This window comes from Pinus tabuliformis, chromosome X, assembly GCF_031772625.1.
Source record: "Pinus tabuliformis cultivar Carrire ecotype Pingquan chromosome X, CPIR1, whole genome shotgun sequence".
NCBI lineage: Eukaryota > Viridiplantae > Streptophyta > Pinopsida > Pinales > Pinaceae > Pinus > Pinus tabuliformis.
Window position 1 is genome coordinate 1732086696 of NC_142308.1, and position 17622 is coordinate 1732104317.

Genomic DNA, 17622 nt, shown 5'->3' on the forward strand with positions numbered 1-17622 from the left:
AGGTTTGCATGTGAGATTCTGGATGGGAAGGTGGCGGATGACATGTACAGGGTGATTGATGAGATCATCTACTATAGGGACTGGATCTTCTTAACTGAGAGATCTTAGCTCAAGAAGAAAATACTTCAGGCGTCACATGACTCACCATTGGTAGGACATCAGGGGTTTACCAAAACTTACAGGGCCATCAGGGAGAGGTTCTCATGGAAGGGCCTCAAGGAGGACGTACTCCAACATATCCAGGAGTGTGACGTTTGCCAGAGGAACAAGGGGGAGATGAGCCATCCCGCTGGTTTATTGCAGCCTCTTCCCATTCCGGAGGGGAAATGGGAGAGCATTTCGATGGACTTCATCACAGGGTTGCCCATGGTACAGGGCAAGGATTGTATCTTTGTCGTCGTTGACCGACTAACGAAGTACGCCCATTTCTTTTCCATATCCGCACACTACACAGCAGCACAGGTGGCCAAGCTATTCTTCAAAGAGGTTTTCAGGCTACATGGTCTTCCTAAGACCATCATCAGTGACAGGGACAGCTATTTCTTGGGTGGGTTTTGGCAGGAGATTTTTCGGCTAGTGGGGACAGAGTTGACACCGAGTACCAGTTACCACCCATAGATAGACGGACAGACAGAGATAGTTAACAAGTGGCTGGAGGGCTACTTGCGTAACTATGTCAGTGGGCAGCAGAGGGCATGGCTGAAGTGGTTGCATCTGGGGGAGTACTGCTACAACACTACACATCACATGTCCATCGGCATGTCACCATTCTATGCTTTGTATGGATATCATCCTTTATCTTTTGCTGACATGATGTTTGGTGCTATCAAGGCTCCGAAAGCCAAGATTTGGATCCAAGAGAGTCAGAATATTCTCTGAGCTCTCAAAGATAACATGGCTACAACACAGAACTAGCAAAACGTTTATGCTGACAGGGGTCGGGTGGAGAGACAGTTTGAGGTAGGAGACTTGGTCTATCTACGATTAAAACCATACCGACAGTCATCACTGAAGCAGAAGGGGGCTGAAAAGCTCAAGCCCCACTTTTACGGGCCATACAGGGTGATACACAGGATTGGACAGGTAGCATATGAGTTGGAGTTGCTCCAAGGCAACAAGCTTCATAACATTTTCCATGTATCATGCCTGAAGAAGGCATTGGGGCAACATGTGATAGTGACAGATGAGCTACTGCCCACGGACGATGAGGGGCATTTGGTGTTACAACCAGAGGCTATTATTGATACTAGGGAGAGGCAGCCGCCGAGCCGAACGATCTGGGAATTCTTGGTGAGGTGGAATAATTTATCGGATAAGGATGCCACTTGGGAGAGCGAGAACATTTTACAGCATCCATCACTTTAGTTGCTTGAGGACAAGCAACATTTTGTTGGGGGAGACTGTAATATTCCTAATTAGCTATGGTTAATTGGAATATTTGATTTTTCTCTATTTTTCCTATTATAGTTATTTTAAATAAAAAGGTGAAGGGGGACATAACTCACCTTTAGAATAAAGTCACTTACTAGGTGGCACAACGTTGTGATTTAAGAGGAGCCAAGGAGGGAAGGCCAAAGGACTACACAGAGATGGGGGCCCACGCAGACACTTGGAACTGTGCAGTTGGATAGGTGGCTTGGGCTTTAGGGTTTTGGAGAAGGGCCAATGCTATAAAGGAGAGAGGAGCTCCCTCATTTGGATCATTCTGGTTATGAGCATTTGTGATAGTCATTTCGACTTAGAGCACGCTGGCTGTTTAGCTAGTCTGTAGCACTGTTTAGTGCATTGAGTGTCTCCGTTCGAAGATCTCACCCTTAGCCCTGGGGGACATTGAGTGCCTGATCGGGAAAGGTATTTCCATTGGCATTTCAGTGTTAGGTTCCTATATTGTCTATTTTTGACCGTATATTTTTCCATTATATTACCCTCTTCAACCCTTAATTGAAAGCCTTTGCTAGTGTTTTGGCTTAATCACTCCAAAAGGTATAGAGTAACTCTCCTCATTGCTATATGTTTAATTATTCAACACGTAATCATGCTATCTTTATAATTGTTCCCTGAAGTTGATTAAAGTGCTAAACAATTGTTGAAACTGCATAACTGGCAGGATCACATTTTTCAGTTGCTGAAACAGCGGAAACAGTGCAAACCGTGAAGCTGAAACAACAAGAACAGCATGAACCTCAAAGTTGAATCAGAATGTATGGAAATATTTTGTAATAGATGTCTCCTCTATAAAGAGGAGACATCTACATTAGAGGGATGGACAGAAAGGAGGGGAACAAGCTATAACACAGAAACTGTAGTGAAGGGATGAGACTGAATCTCTTTTTGTAATATGGTTTATTGGCATATGAATACAATTATGTTCTGAGTATTTTATCTTAGTTTCGGTGTTCTGGGGAATCTTGTGAGAAGGACAGGGCCCACCTTCATCACAAGATTCAACCATCTTCTTTCTGTTGTGTGGTGTGTGTGTGATTTCTGTTTATATCACGAGTACTGCTTCTAATGATATTTACTTTTGCTGAAACTCTGTTTTCCTCTTTAACTGATTGATGTTGTATATGAGTGCCTCACCGGTGATTAGGATTTACAGAGTGTATTGGTGAACTGGACAACAGAGGCAGGTGCTGAAAGTCCTTACTCTGAGGATAGGGTCCTGATCCTTTGTTGCAGGACAACCATCACTTCCTTTTGTAGATTTGTTTCCTTTAAGTTATTTATTCTTACTTCATTTCTGCAATAGCCTGTAACTATTGTAACTGCTGTAACACAGAGTAGGGATTTAATAGATAGTAGACTGTTTATAGTACAACTTTTAATACCATTAATATTGAGTACATACAGTATGTAGTTACCTTAGGAATAATCAGACTTTCCCGGGTTGATAATTTATGTGGCACTCGACTGTTTTATTAATAGACAATTAAAGTTACCAACATTTTGGCGCCGTTGCCGGGGAAGGCGACTGAAGATTTTAAGGGTATTAAAAATTTTTCTTTAGAAATGCAAGATGCATGAGAGGACGCAAGAAGGTTAACCATTCAGGCAGCAAAGGCAAAGGAGGAGGAAGAAAAACTTTTATTGATGATATTATTTCAAAAGCTAAGACATCCCAGAGGTTAAGCTCTCGAAGGCCACAGACCCAACACTCTTCCCAGACAGACTATCAGACAGAGGAAGTAGTGGGACCAGAGAGGGTTATAGAACCATCAGAATATACTGAGGAACCGGTGGAAGAAGACGAACGACCAGTAGAAGAACCAATAGAGGAAATTAAGGTGGAGGAACCAATGCAGGACATTGAAATTCCAACAGAAAACTCCGAAGACCGGGCAAGCGCATCAGGAAAACAACCAATGGAGGATAACAATGAAGGACTTTTCGGTGGAGGTCGCAGAATAGAGGGAAGGGGAGAAAATTCTCTCTCCACCCTGGAATTCCCTATTGGAGATCTCCCCAGAGGAGCAACTCCTATGAAGAATATCCCACTTTCAGCATTACCCAATTTCCATGGGTTATCCACAGAAGATCCTGATGAATTTCTTTTTGAATTTGATATATTGTGTAGAAGCTATGACTATGTTAATGCTGCTCAGAAATTGAAGTTGTTTCTAGCTACATTAAAAGGGAACGCATTAAGATGGTTCATGAGCTTGGGAGCTCATGTGATTACAACATGGGACCAGATGAAGGAGAAATTTTTGGCTAAATACCAAGACTATTGTCGAACAAGAGAAAGGAAGGAGGAATTATTCAAGATGACTCAGAAGGAGAATGAAAGTCTGGAGGACTTCGTGGAAAGGCTACAGTATAACTTACAACGATCTGATCATCCTGATATGAGTAAGGATATTATCAAGTCAATATTGCTAAAAGGGGTACGAGATGATTGTTTAGATATGTTGAATATGCTTGGAAAAGGAGACATATATAAGGAATCCTATGATGAGATTGTCAATCTCTGTAAAAGATGTTCGAGAGGAGCAGCAAGCAGACCAAAGAGCAAAGATAGTACATACTCAAGAGTCCAGAAATCAGCAAGTGGAGGAGCAACACGGGTTGAAATAGGTAACTTACTTGAAGAATTTAAAACTGAAATGTTAAGCTCTTTTGCTTCAGAAATTGATACCTTGCAGGTTAAAAAAAAGCAGGCAGAAGCAGAAGCTGCTCTGGCTATTTTCTGCTCTAAATGTAGGGAAAAACACCCACTAAGGGAATGCCCCGTGGACAAGGTACCAATCTGTACTATCTGTGAAAAGGACCATGAGACTCAACAATGCCCTTCTTTGCCAGGAATAAAAGCAATGTTGCAGCCAACTGAAGAAGAAGCTGAAGCAGTGCACCTCCTCACACAGAGAAGGCAATGGCAACCACGAGGACAAGGTACGAATTCTAACATGTCGTTTAATCGTTGGAATAATCATCCTCCTTTTCAAACAAATTACCCACCCTTCAATCAAATGCAGTACCCACACTTTAATCAAATGAATTTCCCACCATGCAGCAACCGAACCCTACTTTTGTTGATCCTACAATGTGGAATCCCTGGGCTCTATAGAAAACCTATTTTAATCAATGGAACCCAAATTGGACAGCTCCACAGATCCCATTTCCAAACCAATTACCTCAGTATCAACAATCTCTCTCCTTACCATCAAATGCTCCACCAAATAATTAGAAAATGAGACCCCAGCTGCCTGTACAACCTAACCCCAACCCGAATAATAATAAAGCTCTGCAGGTAATTGATGTTGAAAACCAACTGGTTTCCCCTATGCAATGTAATGACATTCATTTACGCTCTGGAAGAATAGTTGAACCCATTATTGATGACATTACTTTCGATTCTGATAAAGAAGAAATCGGAAAAGAAAAGTCATCTAATGCTGAAACAGTTGGATCATCCTCTAATAACAATACTGAAACAGTTGGATCATCCTCTAATAACAATGCTGAAACAGTTGAAACATCCTCTAAAAAGACTGCTGAAGTAGCAGAGCCACCATTCCCTGAACGTTTGGCTCTTACCAAAACACTTGAGCCACCTGCTTTTAATCTGTTAGGAGAGCTGCAGAATTTATATGTTAAAATTCCACTCTTACAAGCATTGAGAGATGTACCAAGTTATGCTAGAACTGTTAGAGATATTTGTATTAAGAAACCTGGAAGAAAAGCTAAGGACCCCCTCACAGTTCATGTGATAGGTGATCTAGCTGCTCTAATGCCAGAAAAAAACCCTCCAGTGAAATATGGTGACCCTGGTCATCCTACGGTGACAGTACAGGTGGGAAAAACTTTTGTTTCTAGAGTTCTAGTAGATCTGGGTGCTGCAATAAACATCATGACACTTGAAACTTCACAGTTATGACAATTAAAGGATGTAATTAGGGAAACCCCAACCATTCTAGAGCTAGCTGACCGCTCCACAATCAAACCTGATGGAGTCATTGAAGACCTGATAATTTCAGTCGAATCTTGGAACTACCCAGCTGATTTTGTGGTGTTACAGACCAAAACAAAGTTGGGGGGTCATCCATTGATTTTAGGGAGACCTTGGCTGGCTACAGCAAATGCCTTCATCAGCTGTAGGTCAGGTTCAATGACAATTTCTAATGGATGTGAAACCAAACAACTTACTCTGTACCCTCATGCTACACCTATGATTAATAATGATAGCTCTGTGTGGTTAGATTATGAGGATGATGAGACTCAACCCATCTTGACTGTTGGACAAGCCCTAACTTTTAAAGATTCAACAGAAGATGAATTAATTAGTAGCTTTATTTCTGAACCTTCTTCGGTTAACTCTGAAATACATGATCACTTGACTACACTCTTGGAATCTGAATCACAACAAAATCTTAGAACTGAAGACTTATCTCAGACATCAGCTGACACCTCCTCCAAAAGTATAACAGTCGAAATCGAGCCTGGCAAAACATTAAATATAAACCCTAACCTAATAGATGCTGAAACACAACAGTTAAGGAAGTTACTCCACGAGAATAAAAAAGCATTCGCATGGGATTACACAGATATGAAGGGAATTTCTTCTGAATTATGTACTCATCGTATTTATATTAAAGAAGGATCCCGCCCAGTCTGTCAACCCCAACGACGAATGAATCCCAATCTAAGGGAAATTGTGAAGGAAGAACTTCAAAAACTGTTGAAGGCAAGATTTATATATCCTATATCTGATAGTGAATGGGTTTCACCATTAGTAATAGTACCTAAGAAAAATGGGAAATGGAGAGTGTGTGTGGATTACAGAGCTCTAAATAAGGCTACTCAGAAAGATCATTTTCCCTTACCATTTATTGATCAGGTACTAGATAATTTGGCAGGTAAGAGATTCTTTTCCTTTTTGGATGGATTTAGTGGATATAATCAGATCAAGATTGCACCCCAAGATCAGGACAAGACCACTTTTACTAGTCCATGGGGGACTTTTGCCTATAGAGTTCTTCCATTTGGACTATGTAATGCCCCAACAACATTTCAAAGAGTGGTGATAGGAATTTTTTCTGATATGCTTAATGATTCCTTAGAAATATTTATGGATGACTTTACTCCTTATGGTGTGACTTTTGAAAATGCTTTACAAAACCTTGAAAAAGTACTTAAACGGTGTATAGAAGCACATCTTGCCTTAAGTACTGAAAAATGTCATATAATGATGAATCAAGGTATTGTTTTGGGACACTTCATCTCATTCCTAGGAATTCAAGTTGATCCAGCTAAAGTACAAGTAATTCAGACTCTGCCTATCCCTAAAACACAAACTGATGTAAGAAGTTTTTTAGGATATGCTGGATATTATAGAAGATTTATCAAGGATTTTTCTAAAATAGCTTCTCCTTTGTTTGCGTTACTTATGAAAAATGCTGAATTTAAGTGGACTGATGGTTGTCAAAAAGCATTTAATGAACTTAAACATCAATTGTCTACAGCTCCGATTTTAAGAGGACCTGAATGGGCACTCCCCTTTCATATATCCTCTGATGCTTCAGATACTGCAATTGGAGCTGTCTTGGGTCAAGAAGAAAAAAATCTTCCCTATGCTATCTATTTTATTAGTAAAAATATGACCCCTGCTGAACTCAATTATACAGTCACCGAGAAGGAATTCTTAGCAGTTATTTATGCTATTAATAAGTTTCGACATTATATTACTGGTTACACTACTTTTGTGCATATTGATCACTCGGCCATTAAATATTTAATGAACAAATCAGTTACAAATGCTCGAGTTTCCAGATGGTTATTATTATTACAAGAATTTGATATCACAATTGTAGATTGACCAGGTAAAGAAAATGTAGTTGTTGATTTTCTTTCTCGGTTAAAAACTGATGAAAATATTCCAGTGGATGATTCTTTTCCTGATGAATATTTATTTGCAGTATCTGCTCACTCACCTTGGTATGCAGACATTGCCAATTACTTATTTGCAGGGAAACTACCATCACACCTATCGCATAGAGAGAAAAGAAAGATCGTTCAGCAAAGTGCTAGGTACAACTGGATAAGTGGGTGTCTCTTTCACACAGGACTCGATCAGGAAATTCGAAGATGCATCAAAGAAGATGAAGTTTATGATGTATTGAAGGCTTGCCATGATGGCCCTTGTGGAGGGCATTTTGCGGACAAAAGAACAGCACACAAAGTTCTTAGAATGGGTTACTATTTGCCCTCACTTTTCAAGGACACAAAGAAATATGTTAGGGCCTGCGATAACTGTCAGAGAATGGGCCAGCCTAATCACAGGGATGAAATGCCACTTAATCCCCAGGTAATACTTAAATCTTTTGAAAGATGGGCACTAGATTTTATAGGTCCCATCAATCCTCTATCCAATCAAAGAGTTTATATACTGGTTTGCACGGGTTATATGACTAAGTGGGTAGAAGCTAAGGCACTCATCCAAGCTAATGAAGAATCAGTGTTAACTTTTCTATTTGAAGAAATCTTTGTTAGGTTTGGTTTGCATAGAGAGCTAGTTACAGATGGAGGACCTCCTTTTAATTCTCATGGCTTCAAAGATACACTCCAGAAATATCACATTAAGCATAAAATGACTACACCTTATCACCCCCAGGCAAATGGGCAAGTGGAAAGTACAAATAAAGTCATAGAAGCCATTTTAACAAAGACAGTCAAGGAGAATAGAAGGGACTAGTTTCAAAGGTTGCCTGAAGCATTATGGGCTTATAGAACTACTTGGAGGAACACTACGGGTTTTTCACCTTATGAATTAGTTTATGGTAAAAGTGCTGTTTTTCCTGTGGAATTTGAAATCAAAACCTTAAAGACTGCTTTGGCTGTTAACCTTGACTTGACTGATGCACAGACAACTAGGTTACAACAGCTTCAGGAATTGGATGAAAAGAGGTTGGATGCCATCCATCAAACAACCATGATACAACAACAAAGAACCAGGTGGCATGACAAAACTATTAAGCACAAGCAGTTCCAAAAAGGTAATTGGGCCTTACTGTATGACTCCCGTTTTGAAAATTTTCAGGGTAAATTAAGAACAAGGTGGCTAGGACCTTATGAAGTGGATATTGTTTTTCCAAATGGAACAGTCAGACTCCTAACGATTGATGATTCTAGAACACCATTATTAGTAAATGGGTATCGACTTCGGTTGTATAAACAACCTATTTCTAAAGAGGATTTCAAAGCTACTTGCATGACAGACATACACTATGCCTTTTTGGGAGAATCGGCTATCCCTCAATGCACTTAATTTCCTGTTTATGTATTTATTTTTAGATTAGATTTCTTAACTGTTATAGACATTTTTCTGCCTTACAGCATTGAGCATGAAATGTCCATAATCTAAGGGATCCAAAGTCCCTAAACATGTTGTTCCTACCCCTAGAGGAACAAGGCTAACTAACCACAGCAATTCACAGAAGTTCTCCACCTAAAACCACTCAAAAACAAGTCAATTCAGGATCATGTCAACTGCTCCACTGAGCATCTGCGCTGAATGTCAACTGCTACACTGGCTACCTGCATTGAATGTCAACTCCAACACTAGCTACCTGCGCTGAGCGAGTTTGGACAAGTGGCAGGCTCATTCCTCAATGTGTTAATGCTTAGGAAGCTTCCAAAATGACACTTGCCTCAAGGAATTCGACTGGTGATGAGTAAGAGGTTCCAAATCTCCAAGTGGAAGAAAGAACCTCCAAGTGGACTCAAGAACTGATAGAGGGAGAGGACACTAGTCAGATCTCAAGCTGACTCATCCTCTCTCCAAAATAACTATATATAGATCTCTCCTCCATGAGATCTAGAGGTTGGAATTTTGTTATTACAAAGAATTGTTGTTGGTTTGAGACTGGAAACATTGGGTGCTTAATGCTTTGAAGGGAGCTGAAGAAGGAATTCCATTCTGCTGGGAAGGAGATGCTGGATTGGAGCCCTCTGGGTTGTATCTCTTCCTGAACCTTGTTATCAATCAATAAAGCTATCTTGGTTTTCTCCTATATACTGGTGTATTTGTATGATTGCATTAGTATATTTGATTTACTTTTAATCCTGAATCATTTATGAATATGAATATTTGCCTTTGTGTTGTGTTCTTCTCTTGTCGCAAGTAGCTGTTCTCTTGTCACAGGTAGTTGTTCTCTTGTGATCTCGTGGGAATCAAGTAGCTGTTCTCTTGAGCAAGCGAGGAGGCAAGTAGCTGTGAACACCCAAAGAGAAGAGGATCTAGATCGAGGGACAAACGGAAGACAATGGTAAGTCTATCGATCTCCCCTCTTTCACATTTCATAAAGGAAGAAACCAGAATAGCTGTATCTGTTTGTTGCTAAGGCACTGTCACACCTTAGGTGGATAGGATCGTCCTGCATAGGCATTTTTCCCCACAACAAATTGGCGACTCCACTGGGGAGATTTGTTTTAGTCATTTTATTTGTGTTTACATCATTGTTTGCTTCATAGACTCAACAACAACAATCGAACTGCTTCTGCAAAGTAGACTGTTGCTGCCTTGATCCTTCACTGGATTTTGTCTATGATCTGAACAATGGACTCACAAATGACTTGATGATCCTTTGTGATAGTCTTTAGTACCCTCTCAAAGCATCCCTCTGATTATACCTTGCTTGTGTTTCTGATTTGGCCTGAAACAGTTGATTTTTGAGCATTTTATGACCCAGAACCCAAGGGAAACGAGAGTTTCTCCTTCAGCGCAGACACTGTGAAGGCAGTCTGCATTTCAACGCAGGTCCCGTGAAGGCTACCTACGCTGAATTTCAACTCCACAGTGTTGGACTTGCGCTGAACCAGTTTAGCCTTGTGCAGCTGGGGTTCTCTGCTGTCTGTTGCCCTGTTTTGATCTCTGTTTTTTTGCAGCCTTTAACCAGCATAGGTACTAGTCTGATAACTCCTTTTCTTTGCTTAGATTCCGCCTCCTTTTGTACAAAAAGACTGTGAGTGTTTTTATGTGTTTGTGGCGTCATTTACAGTTTTCCTTTGCATAAGTAAAGTAGTCATCCTGTAGCCTTTGATTCAGATCTGATTGATTGTGATCTTAGAAGAGAGTTCATTGGTTGTTTGCAGATTGATTATAGATTTAATTTGGCTTATTGGTTTGAATTTGTCTCTTTTAAGTGTCAAAACAAGTCTTTATTTCAAAAATCGTTAAGTGTTGTAATCTCTTCTATCTTCTCTGATTTCGAAAAAGTAAACTTGTTTGTATCTGTCATTTAAAAGCAAATTCAAAGTTGTACAAAAAGCTTTCTTTGTAGGCATCTATACTAAGAAAGTGGAAAAAAAACACCTGCATTGTGCATTTGCATTTTGATAAGTTTGCATGATTGATTTAGGAAAGAGTGCATTAGAGTGTGCTGATTGCTCTTTGAGAAAAGATAGTGTCTTTCTTTTCCCTTAGTAGCTAGGATTTTCAAAGTTGAAAAGATTATAAAGCTTGCTTATCATCTTAGATTGCATTTAGGAATTGTACCATACATCTAGTGGTGATCCTGAAAGGCAAACTTCTAAAAAAGATCAACTTAAAATAAACTGAATGAACCTAACAACGCTTTGCAACATAACGCACAACATAGAGGTCTAGGCTAGAGACGTGTTTCGGCGTCGTTAAGCCTAGTGACTGTCGATCTCGTGGAAGGTGGGTAATTCCTCCTGAGGGACGATAGCGCTAGTACGGATTGTGCTCCCACGTACCGTCGCGTATATATTGGGAGACCCCTATAGGCATATATCCTTTATCCTTAGGAAGCCGTGTCGGTCGCCCTACTGATTGCAATGTAGTGAACACAACATTCACGAAGATCGACCGCCCGTACCTTAAAAAGTATTCTGCGGTTTTGCGAAAAGCTTGGCACACCCTCTGCCTAGATCTCCAGAGCAGTTTCTTTTGGCCTTTTTCAGACTCTATAACAAAAAAATTCCATCCGAGCATTTGTCACTTCAGGCTCGTTAAAACATCGAAGGAGACTAGAGTCATCTTTAGCTTTTTCTCGACTCTTTAAAAGTGAAAAAGCAAGTTGTGTCTAAAGCGTCTAATAAAATTCATTCAATTCGGAAACACACTTTCCCCTTTTTGTATTTTAGTTGATCGAGTAATCCGCAATCGTGGAAGAAAGTCAATTGAAACCCTGTCGTTCGCGAAGGCTTACGAGTCAACCGTCTTTGTCTCCGGAATCGAAAACAATACAGACAAAGCGAACTCGTTTAACCGGTTCGAAATCTCCTATCAAAGTTAGAACAAGTGTTCCGACAACATCTGAGATTCCAGTTACTCCAAACATTTCTGGAAACCCTGCCTCTATTGAAGAAGTTCAACAGCCACAGAGGGACAGTAATTCTGATCCTAGTCTGAGAACAAATACTTGTGTTACTGAACCAGTTCCATCTGTAACCGGTTCAGAGAGTCTTGTTCCTCAAACAACTGTCGCTGTCGAAACAACCCCTTCTTCGGCACCAGAAATATTTTACGGACCTAACGGTCTTCCTCTTCCACCTGGTTGGATTGCGATAGAGGAAATTGTAGAGGATCCGCAAGCAAGTACTCCAACCCATTTTGGAGTAGGGGTCACTCTTTTTCCTTCTACATCAGAAGTTAGTCCGTCACCAGTGGAAGTTCCTGTAGAATCGTTAGGCAATCTATTGGATAGACTCAAAATGTCTGAGCAACTGTCGACATCTAGGACTGTGTCAAATGACACAGCGACAGCAGAACTCCCTGCTGTCACTCCGACGATGTTTGCCGGTGTACCATCTGTCCCAACTAGCTCGCAACCGCTAGAAGGAGTCCACCCAGGGACTATTTCGACAGTGTGGTCTGTTCCAGTTTGTTCCTCCAGGATAATACCCGGTAACTATTATGTTGAAACTAGACAGATTGATCCCTATGGAGGTCAATTTGGGCCATCCAGTCCCCAAGGGCAAACAATCCCCTTGAGTTCCGGATTGCTACCGTATGGGGGGCAGTATGCCCTTTCATTACCCCCTCCGGGAGGATATCCATACGGCAGTTCTCAACAGTATTCAGGTTATACTAGAGTTACGACAAGTGGTTGGGTACCTATGCTGACCCAACAGCCAAGAGTTGTGTATTCTATGCAACAATGTGTACCTGTGTCGAACATCCCTACAACGCCAGCTATTGTAACAGTGTCACAAGTTCAAACGATGCCTGTTGTATGTCAACCTCAGATTTCTCAGGTTGTAATGCAACAGCCCCTTGACCCTGTGACACAACCACAATCGCCAACTGGTGGGGCGACACAGGTCCAAACGGGTACAATTACCCCACATCTTGGTCCTACGGTTAGTATAGCGCAACAGAACATGGCTTCACAACCGTGGCTGGTGCAATACCAACAACCACAATTCCAGCAGGTGTACCAAGGTTCCGAGCAGTAGATCTTTGCGAACAGTGGACAACCATATATTCAAAACGGTCAAAACCAACCGCTTTACAGTGGTCAAGTCCACCAACCGTATCAATCATACCAACATCAATTACATTATGGTATGCAAAGGCCTACTGCTCAGGCGATTCCATCGTATCCTGGGTACGCCTCACCTAACCTGAATCAATAGTTACCATTCGTGGCAACTTTAGAATTACCGGATTTACACCGATTAACGAACGATCCAATTGCTTACGCCCCTTGGTGGCCAGCGATTCCTCACAAGCTTCCATCGGACATTCCTAAATTCAATGGAAATCCAGGCGAAGATCTGTCGAATCATGTGATGACTTTTCATCTGTGGTGTTCGTCGAACACCTTGAACGATGATTCGATAAGGCTTTGCCTTTTTCAGAGGAAATTGACAGGTCCAGCGGCTAAATGGTATATTGAATTACCTAGAGCCTCGTTCAACAATTTCAGCTCCCTAGCCACGACTTTCTTAACCCATTTTCAATTACCGATAAGGTATGAAACGGGAACAAAAATATTAACCAACTTCAAACAGACAACTGCCACTCATATATCCGATCATATACATGAATGGTGTCGTCATCGTAGGATGGTTAAAACATACGTTCCCGATCAGCTGTTAGCTGAATGGTTTATAAAGTCATTACTTCCTGCTACAACAGAAGATGTGGCAAAGGGGGGAGTCGTAACAGAGGAGCAAGTTATTGCTCGTGCGCAATATCTAGACTTAGTTTATACTTAGTCTGGCACGCTCTACGACAAAATACCTGACGCCCCTAGACCGGAATTTTCAATTCCTCCTCCTCCTAAATCCAATAGCGACTCTCATGCCGGTGATGGCGTGATTGGCACGGCAAACGCGAAATCGACAAAGGATCCGTCTAAGAAAGCCCGTAAGAATTCGGATCAAAATGCAAAAGAAGAAATTCTTGCTTCGGAAGTAAATGCCGTATCAGCAGATAAAGGCAAAGAAACCAATCAACCAGGAAGCAAGAAGAAGCAAAACAAAGGGAAAAAGAAGAAACAGGGTGAGTCATCCCCTCAAAAAACTTCTTCAAACCCTCCTGGGAAAGGGAAACAAAATTATCCATGTCAAATATGTGATGAGGAGGATCATTGGACAAAAAATTGTCCCTATAAAGCTGAGCTTAAAAGGTTCTTCAAAAGTTCACAAACCTCAGCTGTGTTAACTGATCCATTTCCCAATCCAGGTCAAAATCTGGTTGATAGTGGAAATGCTTCCCCGTCGCAAGTGCTTATGTTGTCGGTTTCAAAACAGCAGAATGATGCTTTGATTTTGACAAGGAATAAAGATTACAGGAATCCGCAGCTGTCGAACGACAAAGGTAAAGATCAACCAAGTAGTTCGACAACAACTTCGACAGAAATTGTACCACCCATCATTCCTGAATTAACAATAAAACCGCCAAAGGGAGTAGTACACAAGTCACATTTAATCCTCGCGCCAGGGCGGCGCAGCATTACAACATAGTGGAAGATTTGGCCCAATCGCCATCCGCTATGTCGACTCTTGAGGTACTACAAAATTGCCCATCCCAAAGGCAGGCTTTGTTATCAGCTATTGGTGGGGTTGATCCTAAGGATTCCAATCTTGTATCCTTTGACCACAAAGGATACGATCCTCAGTTACCAGCTCAACTAGCTTTCCTTATTCAAGTGAAATCCCTCAACAAAACTGTTCACCGAACAATTATTGATGAGGGGGCATCTACATGTATCATGTCGATGAGTTGCTGGAAAACTCTCGGATCTCCAACCTTGTCGCGATCTTCGACGACACTAAAAGCATTCGACGAAAGGACGTACACCCCGTACGGCATCCTAAATAACTTGAAGGTTGAACTAGGAGGAAAACAGTGGAAATTGATGTTTGTTGGCATTATGATGCATGTGTTGTACTTGATGGCAACCCTCTCATAGAAGAATATCTCACTTATGTATAACTGGATGAATCTTCAGACAAGATATCAGATGTAACTGATGATAGCTCAAAGGAATCAGATGATGAATCTTCAGAAGAGATATCAGATGTGACTGATGGAGGACAGCTCAAAGGAATCAGATGCTAATTCTAAGTGTGACAAGTTAGCTTTGCCATCAAGTCCAAAGGGGGAGAGTTTGTTGATGGCAAACCTCACTGATGACAAATCATAGTACAGAAGGTCAGCAGCAAGGAATTGATGATCAGACTATAAGAAGAAGAGAAAGTTCATACACGCAGGTTCGTTAAGCCCAAGTCGCGTGTACACGCAGGTTGGCTTCAGCAAAAGCGCGTGTATATGGAAAAGTACCTTTGGTCCACGGCGGTTATTCCTTGGAAGTTGTGCCTATGGTTTTGGACCTTGGTGTCTCGACGGACGTGTTGATCCCTAGTTTTGAAGTTGATGGTATTGGATTTCTATGGTTTTGGCTCTTGGTATTGAACAAGGCCTAAGGCTATATAAGGAAAAGGAAATCATTAGGCAAGTGTATCTGAAATGTCTTGAATATCTGATGAAGCATTAGATCCAGTATGCAGGGTTATGGGTTGATGATGCATTGCTTGATCTGAGCTAAGGAGAGATCTCACCGGTTGATGGAGAACTAGATCTAAGGAGAGATCGGGATCAAATGGTTTGAAATGAACTATCTTTATGATGCTTATTCTAGATCTACATACTGACGCATGTATTGTTCTATAAATTTTATGAGTATGACTGATGTCTGGTACAGCTGCAAGTTATGAGAAATTATTTTTAGATCTGTACGCGGGTTGTCTTTGGAAAAAGCGCGTATACACGCGGGTTTGATTCATCGAAGTAGCGTATACATTGTAAAGCTTGATATTTGAAGTTGCAGATGGATCTGATGGTTATTACAGAGTTCTGTGTCTGCTCTGTGTTCTGGTGACTGTTGTTAACAGGGTTTCAGTGATTCAGAGTTTGATGATTGTTTTGAGCTTCAATGATAGTTATGGGTCCAGTATGAAAATTGGATGAAAAGTGGCCTTGCAGATTATGTGTTGTGCTTCAGTGTATCCAGTCTGAAAATTGATGAAACGTGGTACCTGGAGGTGAGAAGATTGTAGGCAAGCACCTACGTACTAGTATCTAAGCTAGTACAAAAGCTAAAGGAGATCTTTGGAGCATTGTAGCAGGTAGCAGCCTGCGTACTAGTAAATGGATCGGCTAGTACAAGAGCAAAGGGGGTTGTAGCTCCCGTACTGGTATAAGACTGCACCAGTACAAATATTGTAAAAGGATTTTCTTATTAAGAAGAAGATTGAGATGACTTGCAGCAGGTGGTTTTCACCCACATTGGGTTTCCACCTTATATCTTTGTGTTCATGTGTGTGATGTTCTGTTCTGTTATTCTGCACCTGTTTACTGTTAATATGCTTAATAATGATCTAATGCATTTACTGAAGATTAAGCTAACTGAATTATAAGATCTCTGGATATATGCGAGTTTCATTAGACACAGTAGCGTGTACACGTGGGTTCACTTAATTGAAATAGCGTATATGTTTCTGAGTATGAAATTGAAAAGTTTGATTGATCTGATAATACTGATTCACCCCCCCTCTCAGTATTATTTCCAACAATTGGTATCAGAGCCGGTCCTTTGGTAGAAGCTTGATCGCTTGAAGGAGATCCGTGGAACAATGGGAAAGAAGCTTAAGAAGAAAGCTCATAAGAAGAAGAAGACATCTCAGAAGGACTATGACAATGGGAGAGTCGATTGGGGATTAGGTATAAGAAGCTCTTCAGATTCAGAATCAGATTCAGAATCATTATCAGGTATGAATGTGTTATCCTCTGATGTTCCTGCTATATTTCCTTGTGAAAGTGATGGAAGTGATAGTGAAACTACTGAACATGCTTTTATGGGTGAGCAAGAAAAGTGTCAAATAGAGGCAGTGTTTAGAAGGCTTGCAGACAAAGTTAAAGATCAACAAGATCTATTGAACAAAAGGGAATGTGCTTTCAAAGAAGAAGTTACCAAACTAAAGGCCCAAATAGAAGAAGGAAACAAGGTAAGAAAGCTACTCAAGGACAAGGAAGACCAATGTCAAAAATTGCAGCATGAAGTGACATCATTAAGAAAAGAAGTCAACGAAAGAAGCACAACCATCAAGAAACTCAAAGATAGATCCAGCTACTATGAAAATCTTGAAGCTACGATCCTCTCACTAAAGGAAGATCTTGAAGAATCCAAGAAGCAGAATGAAAATCTACACCAAGCAATTGAAAAACAAGACAACGAAGTCATCAGCTTAAAATCACAGTTGGAATGTGCCTTCAGAGTTCGTCAAATTCAGCAGGATCTGTATGAAAAACAAGAAAAGGAGATACTCAATCTAAGGCAACAAATGGAAGAAGGAAGAAAAGATGGAGAAGACATGAAGAAGCAATGTCTAGAAAAAGAGGAACAACTTCAAGTTGAGGTAAATATCTTGAAAGGTAAATTAGAAGAAAAGGATAAACTTTTGAGATTTCAAGATAGTACTAAAGCCTTGGATGATATTCTTAGTAGTCAAAGGTCTCCTGCAATCAAGACTGGTCTTGGTTTCCATGAATCTGTTGAAGGTGAATCTAGTTCACAAGGTGAGGCAAGGAACTCTAAAGAGAAATCCAAAATGATCAACAAGGAGATGAAAGGTCAATCTCATCATCAACCAAGG